Source organism: Etheostoma cragini, chromosome 14, assembly GCF_013103735.1.
Source record: "Etheostoma cragini isolate CJK2018 chromosome 14, CSU_Ecrag_1.0, whole genome shotgun sequence".
Lineage (NCBI taxonomy): Eukaryota > Metazoa > Chordata > Actinopteri > Perciformes > Percidae > Etheostoma > Etheostoma cragini.
The window spans coordinates 1,288,780-1,297,448 of record NC_048420.1 but is presented as its reverse complement, the minus strand read 5'-3'; the positions used below and the strand labels follow the sequence as shown (position 1 = coordinate 1,297,448).

At 42.4% G+C, this 8,669-nt stretch overlaps 1 long non-coding RNA gene across 1 annotated transcript in view; it reads right to left on the bottom strand.

Moving 5' to 3' along the window:
- Window positions 1–1,314: 1,314 nt before the first annotated feature.
- Window positions 1,315–8,669, bottom strand: part of LOC117956840 — a 16,839-nt gene continuing 9,484 nt past the window's right edge. The window contains exons 2-3 of the long non-coding RNA XR_004659376.1: window positions 4,228–4,233; window positions 1,315–1,404 (exon numbers count right to left, since the gene is read on the bottom strand). This is a non-coding gene — a long non-coding RNA (uncharacterized LOC117956840). The remainder of the gene's footprint in view (window positions 1,405–4,227; window positions 4,234–8,669) is intronic.

Sequence of the window (8,669 nt, the reverse complement as noted above, 5' to 3'; positions counted from 1 at the left end):
TGGACCTCCTGCCCCCGTCGATGTCCCCTTACCCAGCAAGCAGCATCAGGGGACACCGCTGGCTGAGGTGCTGTCTCCATAGCAGGTGAAGCACGCGTAGTGTGTTGAGTATTCCATCCGTAATAAAATTTCCTGCATATTCTTCAATCTGTACCTACAGTATGTATCTCGGCGGTACACAAAAATGCCTCCGATGACGATAAATGCCAGTTTTTGTGTCCTCACAGGCTTTTTTCCAGACCCACAATACAGACAAATCTAGTCTCAGGGGGACATGATGGAGGAGAGCACGGCCATTTAAAAATACTACTGGGTTTCTACTGATACAAAACTCAGTGCTAAATCGAAGTATGAAGAATCTCTTTAAAAGAACTCTTTCTGGCATTCCATTTGACATTTGACACATTGGAGGCACCTCTTTGTCCCGGCTGCCATGTTGTGTCAGTTCTTTTTAATCTGAAGTGGCTTTTCTTCTGGAAGAGACGTCGACGGAACAGGCAAATCTGTTAACGGTGGGGGGGGGGTGGGGGGGCTTTTCAGTATTTAATTTAGCACTTCTTCCACAGAACATGACGAGTCTTCATAGAAAAGCTTTCAATCCACCAGGGTATTTCTGGCTTGTCTTTTTATCTACGCAGCCCCCACACTGACTAGTCACAACATTCAATTTAAGTCAAAGCTCAAGAGGGCTTTAAAATATGAAATGTGAAGAGAAATGATTAAAAATGAGACAGCATGAATGAGTAATGACTTCACTAAAGATGGAGATTGTGAAAAAAAAAAAATATAATAATGGACCATCTTGAATCTTTCATCTCATAATTGAGCCTGAAGATGAGGATGTTCTTATGTTGAGAAAGAAAGTGTGTATTTACTATTTAAACCATAAAACTAAAGCCGTCAGGCATGTGGTGGCTGTAAGAATAGGACATATTTAAATATGAATATGACTTCACTTCTCGTCAAAGAATCACAATCCTGTACTGTCAGTCAATATCAACATGCCCTGGATTTATTTCAGTTACTGCGGTCACGACGGTGGTTATCGACTAGTTCACTCAACCCAGCTACCCACACGTTGACATAAAAGACACAGTGTGTGCACAGGATGACTAATAGCAAACATATACCAGAGCCGCATATTTTACATGACAGTAAACTATAATTCTACATAAATAAGAGGAACACAGGCATGGTTTGACAGGCAAAACGCAATACAGTCGCTGCTTCCTAAAACAGGAAGGAAAGCGCTTCTCAATCAGTCAGGCACACGATCTGACCATAACACTTGTTCTGTCCATCCACTGTCCTTGCATCATGAGAGCAAATAAAAACAAATATGAAAACATAATTCAAACCGATGTGCGCATTGGCAACACACGGCTCAAGAAGCCAACACATAACCTTTACGAAATCCCAAAGGCTAAACTCACTCAGCCAACATTTGAATAGGTTTTCATATTTTTTTATTTAAGGGAATGACTAGAATTGTCGGGACTTTATAAATTATAGATTGGGATCTAGACCTACTCTATCTGTAAAAGGGTCTCGAGGTTGAGATTTGATACTGTAAATAAAATTGAAGCGGAAGTTACCTCGTCAACGCCTTGCTGCATAGTAGAGACCTCCGTTTTTCCATGATCAACATAGGCGCTAAGCAGTGGAGCAAATGCATCCCCATTTTTCAATTAGGGGGAGAACAGTTGTAGTTTCCACCACTCGGTCTTTAAAAAAATAAACTCTAGTTTGTTCCTCAGTTTTGAAAACATTACCAGACACCTATGCTAATAATTTAAACAGAATAAGAATCAGAAACTCCTAAGCTTGACCAGTATTTTGAAAAAAAATGAAAAGATTTAAAAAAATAATTTTGACATATTTTAACCCTCATGTTGTCCTCGGGTCAAATTGACCTGTTTTCCAACATCAATTTTCTTTTTAATTACCCCAAATAACATGATTGATTCCACACATAAACGTTATATACACTATAATATACTATATATACACGATACTGCAACGTTGGGCCACTATAGTGCTTCTCTAACCTCTGTATTTCTAAATGTAACTGTAAATAATTCATTCAATGTTTCATAAAATCAACAAATACTCTTTGTTTTCCTAAAAAGGTAAATACAGTAAGTAGATTTCTATAAATCAGTGGTTCTTATTCTTTAGAATTTCAGTGGTCTTAGTTGGTCCCTCAACATTAATTTAACTTTGGGTCCCTGGTCCCTACACCAGGGACCCTGGACCTGTTCACCACAGACCCAAATTTTCTCAGCTGTTGCTCATATGCTCCTGTCTCTTCATGTGGCTCATTATGTTTGGCACATTGTCTGGGTCAGTTCTTATAATCATAAGAAATTAATAATGTAAATTATATAAATGCTAAATGTCCTAAAACCCGTTGATTCTACAACTATGCAAATGCTCTTAACCCTGCAGTTTTGCACATATCATGTAAGACTTGATTTCTCCATTTTTTGCACAAAACTCTCCAGAAAGTTCAATTTAATGGTTTATTTTCAATATTTTTTCCTGGGGGGGCATACCCCCCTAACCCCCCTAGGGAGAGACCCCATCATAGCAAATCCCAATTTCAACCCTGAAGGATAATGATGCTGAAAGAACCAAAGAAATTGCTTTGTGCACAGCAAAATATGGGTTGCCCCCCCAAAATCTCACTCCAAGGTTTTGGGAAAAGTTGGCAGCTCTGAACTAACGCAGGGCTGCCTTAATGCACAATCCAGATGTTCCTCAAAACCTTCCATTTTCAGGGTGTGGCTTGCTAGCTCAAAGGTTCTTCTCGTTCCCCAAGATTGAAGTCGAGTTTGAGGACGGCAACCCACAGAGAGGAAGTAGATGGACTCCTGGAAATCTACAGTTTTTCCAATCCGATCCAGACTAGGGTCAAATTAACTGTCACATCAAATGTCACAATGCTGTCACATTTAGTCTGACTCAAACCATCAGAGAGAACTGGTCAATATACCAGTAATATACCCTGGTCAGGGTTTTTGTAACTGTGAGCATGTCCTTGGTAGCAGAACACTTGTCTGAGCTATTTTCTGCCTTATCCACTACTCAATACACACACATACCGACGAAATAATGTAGTTTCGATATGCCCGCCTTGCCTGGTCTGGTCTTTGCTTACCTTCCTCCAGGATGGGATTTGCATTGAAGCGAACGATCTGCGCATTACTCAGGGTGACTCATGCCGTCCTAATAGAATTACACAGGGGATTGTTCTATTTGATGGCTGCTGATCATAATGTGTTTGGCCTAGTTTGTCACTGTGAACATCCTCCACCTAAGGACATCTGAAAACCCTCTTCTGGTTTCTGAAGGCCTTCAGGGAGATGCACTCAGAAACTATCCTTTACTATAGAAACATTTCCACGAAACAATGCAGCGCTGGCATGACACACTTGAAAAGGGGATAAGGCTAGCAATATTAAAAGTCATTCATATGTCAAATAGTCCCAAAAAAGACTGAGTTCTACTTCCAAGTGCGACAAAGTGCACCCACCTGTGCTTGTCTACATACATGTGTCCACATTAATTAATTTATTTTCATATTGGATTCATTTTGACCTACCTATTTTGCCATTGCTTATTGGTTTACCTTGAAGCTAACACACAGTTTAGTATCAGTTAGAGTCATTAAGATGTAGGTTTGAACAGTTCACACTCACCTTTCCTCTGTTACTTTGGAGGTCCACCATTCAGGAATGTTTGGGGAGGAGCCACCGAGCTTTTTATGTCGATGATGTCATCGCTGACATCATTGGACTCAACCAACTGTTGGGGTTTCTTGAATGTCGAGATATTTCATGTGTTTGTTGATGCATTTGAGGGGTCATTGTGGGACTAACTTACCTTGGAAAGTGCCCTTTGATCGTATTGAGGAGCACATTGTGACACTAGAAGAATTTTAGTTTTTGATCACCCCTGGGGACCTCTTTACACGTACTTGGTTATTTTTCAAAGAATTTGCCTCTAAAAACGAGTCGTTCTAAAAACGAGTCGTACTAAAAACGAGTCGTACTAAAAACGAGTCGTTCTAAAAACTCCGGCCAGGGTGGAGATTTTTAAAATCCTTTTGCACTTTTGCATGTGACCTGAGACAAACGGAGGAAGAGAAGAAGTGATTTGTTGCTGTTGCTAATGCTGCTTCCCCGCTACAGTAATTACAGCGGGCTTTGGGACGATTCAAGGCACTTCCTCCTCAGATGCTTCCATCCTGAGCATGCCCATTAGAGGTAATTGGATTATTTCTACTCTGTTTATCTCTTAATTCCCCACATCTGTAGTTTGGTCGGCAGGGCGGGGGGCGGGGGGTGTGGGGGTTTATGGGAGTGTTATACAATGCCATGGTTTAATGCGACTATTTGATCCCCTTGATATAACCACAGATGCTCCCAGACATCATTAGCCTACGCTCTAACCAGAGATTGTAATTTCTGTATCTCAGATCAATAAAGTGCATATTCTGAGAGAACTCAATCCAAAGCCATCGATTTTTCCCAGCGTTACATTGACCCGACAGTCTAAAAATAGTTTTACTTCAGCATATCGCAGCAGAGCTAGTTATATTCTTTCTTTTACATGTTTGCGTTTTTTGCCATTCTTGATGGGATTGAAAATGACCTTTTCTTCTTCTTCTTCTTCTTCTTCTTCTTCTGCCTCTTTTTTTACTGTGTGTTGGGATTTTTGAATACCTGCATATTTCAGGTCCACGAGTGTGGAAAGCCATTCCCCCGAACCGTGTAATGTTGTCACGCTGCTTGACTTCCCACTTCACTGGAAGTACGCGGCTCGTGAAATGCTTTTACAGTACACACTCTGCAGTTGTGGTGTTTGCCTTTGTCCTTCTTCCCCCCCTCACTTTTTCCCCATTTGATTTCAATACTGATGTTGTTTATACATTCGTTGTCTCTCATTAGTCAAAATTTCCTCCAGTGCTTCAATGCTGCTGATTAATTATGCATTTAGACACAACTGAAAAAAAACAGCCTCAACATCACAACAATGAATTAATGATCCGCATTTGCAAGATTGTCATGTGCGACCTACATTTGTCTCGTGATTGTTTCTTTCTTCTTGAAGCTCGCGAGAGGAAACTATGCTCCGAAGTCTGTTGCATCCAAATCGATCCTCCGTGTGACGCGATGAGGCAAGACTTGATGTGTGAGTGCTTCAGGGCTTGTTTCTGTAAAATCCCTTCACAACTTAAACACAACAGCCCTTTAACGCTACTGTGACATAAACAGCAGTCTCTCTCAGTCCCCCTCCTCCTCCTCCTCCTCCTCCTCTTCCATTCATTTCATTACTTAGCTGGATGTCATTGTCACTTAGGATAAAGATCCAGATCTATGCACATGACAGACTGCTCCGGTGACCTTTTCTCAAAGTGTGAAGTGTGTGACAACTTCAATGCTGCATGATTTCTGCATGCAGAACCGATCCGCCAATTTGCAATACTGAAATTAACGGGAAATTGCAAGGTTATAAAGATTCTCATGAGGGACAAAGAAATGCGGGAGAGGCGTCTAACATCGGCTACATATTTTCTTTCAACCTTGGCAGACCTTGAAGTACTATCCCTGCATGACTGGCAGCAAGAAAAACAGACTCTGGTTTAATATGACAGTCTCAAAGAGATGTGAAGGTGGGTGGTATTCCTTCTCCGAGTCCCTTTTATTTTGCAAACGCATGAGTCACAATGAAAAGCTCCCGACACATTGTTCATTCGAGGGTACGTAAAAATCAGCCTTTTGTTGGGTTTTATAATTGACCGAATATGCAAACCAAAGTGATTTTCTGAATAATGTGTTAGGATCAACTCCAGCCCACGGCCACATGGTGCACCTCAGGCTACATCTTCTACCACTACTAGCTTTTCATTTTTAACAACAATCAACAGAGAGTTCTAGCTCCAGTAGCGGAACCAATCTCTGTCACATGACCATTTTACATGCACTGGGCATGAGTGTGCTGGAGGAAACAGGAAGCAGATTGTTTCACATTCATCTACCGGTTCAAAATCATGCATCTATAAGTCAAAAATACAGAAAACAGTTTGGAGAAAAGTAAGAACAGTGATTTATCAGCTTGGCCCGACGATGTGATGGAACTGTTACTGACACGTTTGTGTCACGGCTGCTGTCAGCACCCTCATATGTGTGTGTGTGTCATTAAGAGTGCTACATGTGTGATGCAGAACAGGCCGTGCCATCCCATGCTGCAGAGCAGATGGTAACTGCAAGTCCCGCCCAGTTCCTGGAGGAGGAAGCCGATTGGTGCGGCATGCTCAATTGACGGGCCAATCAAGGAGAGCCACTGAAGTCTGCCACCAGTTTAAAATGCGGGATTGATTGCAGCTGAGGGCAGCAGCCACACCAGAATTGTTAGTATGGGTGGAATTGGGTGGAATTGGGTGGAATTGGGTGGAATTGGGTGGAATTGGGTGGAATTGGGCCAGGGTTGAGATTCAAAAGCTGATATCTCTCTTGCATTCAGAACTTGTATTAGTGACATTATATGCAGGGATACTGTGAGTATGTGTCTTGTAAATTTGAACTAGGAATTAAGTTAGAGGGTTTTTTATTTATTCCTTTGGTCTCAGTCATGTTGTAATAGTCTTCCTTTTGAGGATCTCCTTTACTTATATTAAGTTTTTGTTTGCAACAACACCCATCGGCCCCTTTTTCTGTTAATATCCTCTGTTGTTCTGCTTAGCTATTTTTTTAAAATAACTATTCTTTCACCTTACCAAAGCTATCTGGTTTTATGTTTAGGTCCCGTTACCCCTAGCTGCAGGACAAAACGGTTTGTAAGCTCAACTAGCCGATAAGACTGACTGACGTGCATCGTCCTTACCATAGTGTCTCCGTTTGTACCCGTCCAGACTTCACAACCACCGGAGTTTTCAAACCAAAACGGGGAAGCAGTGTTTCCAACTGTCTCTGTTTTAGGGGCTTGGAAACACCCTTCCTTTGTGGATGCACAGTATTTTTAAAGCAAATTGTAGTTCGGTAGGTGTAGCACAACTGGTGTGTGGCATGGTGGCTCAGTGGTTAGCGCTGCATCCTCACAGCGAGTGAGTACTGCTGCGTTCGATCCGAGGTCTGGTCACAGTTTCTGTGTGGAGGTTGCATGTTTTCCCTGTGTTACATGGGTTTTCCTCTCAGCATAGAGACATGCAAGCTAGACGTGTTAGCCGGTCGGCTAACACTGGCACATTTACAGTAATGTTGATGAATGAGCGTTGTCCTTATAAATAAAAATAATAAACTCTCAGAGAGAACTCAATCCAATTCTGCAATGTCATTCTCACTTCTTATAAATAGCATCTTCGTCGGTTCACCAGCCAACTAATTGTATGAATCCCATTCCCAGGAGTAATAAAGTCATTTGCATCGCCCTGGTTTATACAGCAGTGCAGAGGGATGTCCATTTCCCCCTTCCCTTCCCCCTCCCCCCCCCCCCCTCTCTTTCTATTGCAGCAGTGAACTGCTTCAGCGCTTCCCATCAGTCCCAGCTCCTTCCTTGGGCGCCACAGCTGTCCCCGTCTCCGCTTCCACTTCGTCAAAGAGCTAATTTCCCACCCAGAGTTGACATGTGGCTACCATGGTCTGTCTCCGAACCCCTCCCTGTGGCCACCCAACCCGACGAAATCTCATTAGCTATCAAAGCACCTGATAAACAATGTGAAACTCAACCCCGTCCGTTCCGACGTGTTGCTCTGGTTTTCTATTCGCCCCTGAAATGGATTTCACAGATGGAGAGCGCCAAGGTGCATCACTGACCGGCTTTGAGTTTTAACTCTGCTGTGATTCTGTGTCAGGGCTGGAATAAATGTGTGACTGGAGGCACAGGTGAGCCAGACAACGGGAGCAGCATTTCCAATTTGATGTATAGTGTTTGGGGTTGTGATTGAAATATAAAAATCATATTAAGATGGGTAGTCCGCAAGCGTGCCCTTAATGGTTCTCTTCGTTTTATGTAGATGAGATTCACAATCCACTCATTTTTTTTCCTGTGTTATTATTTATATTTAGCTACATTTTAGGGCGCATTTCTACAATTATTGTGATCAAGAAAGTCTCTCCTTAAATGTCTCCAGGTGACATTGCTCTGCTTCATGTTTATTAATCATAGGCAATATATCCTGAAGCTGTCGGGGGGGGGGAACACAATTTGCTGCACCACAGGACAAGAGAGTCATCCTCGGGTGCTCTGGGCTCAGTCTTGTTTGTGGATTCAACGTGTGTCTTTTACTTTTACACACAACTCGAGAGGGAGGAGGATCTGAGATTCAATTTACGGACTAGATGGAAAGCCAACGGATACACCGGGAGGGAAAGATAGTTTCATTTGACAAGGGAAAGAAGTTTGCCGTGTAGGTGATGTGATGGTGCTGGCAGGTGGGTGTCTGTCCTTGCCACTGCGTTCCAGCTGACATGCCAGGCCCTGGCTGGTGAAATCCTACATCTCGACATTGTTTACTGTCATTTTTTTTATTTTTTCTTTAAGGTGCTTGAAAATCCTTTGGCACTCCAGGTTGGAGGGACAATAGGAATATTTGATGTGCAGCGTGTGCATAATTTATTTCCCAGCCATCGTGATCAAAAGCAGTCAATGCCATGCTGTCTCCTCCC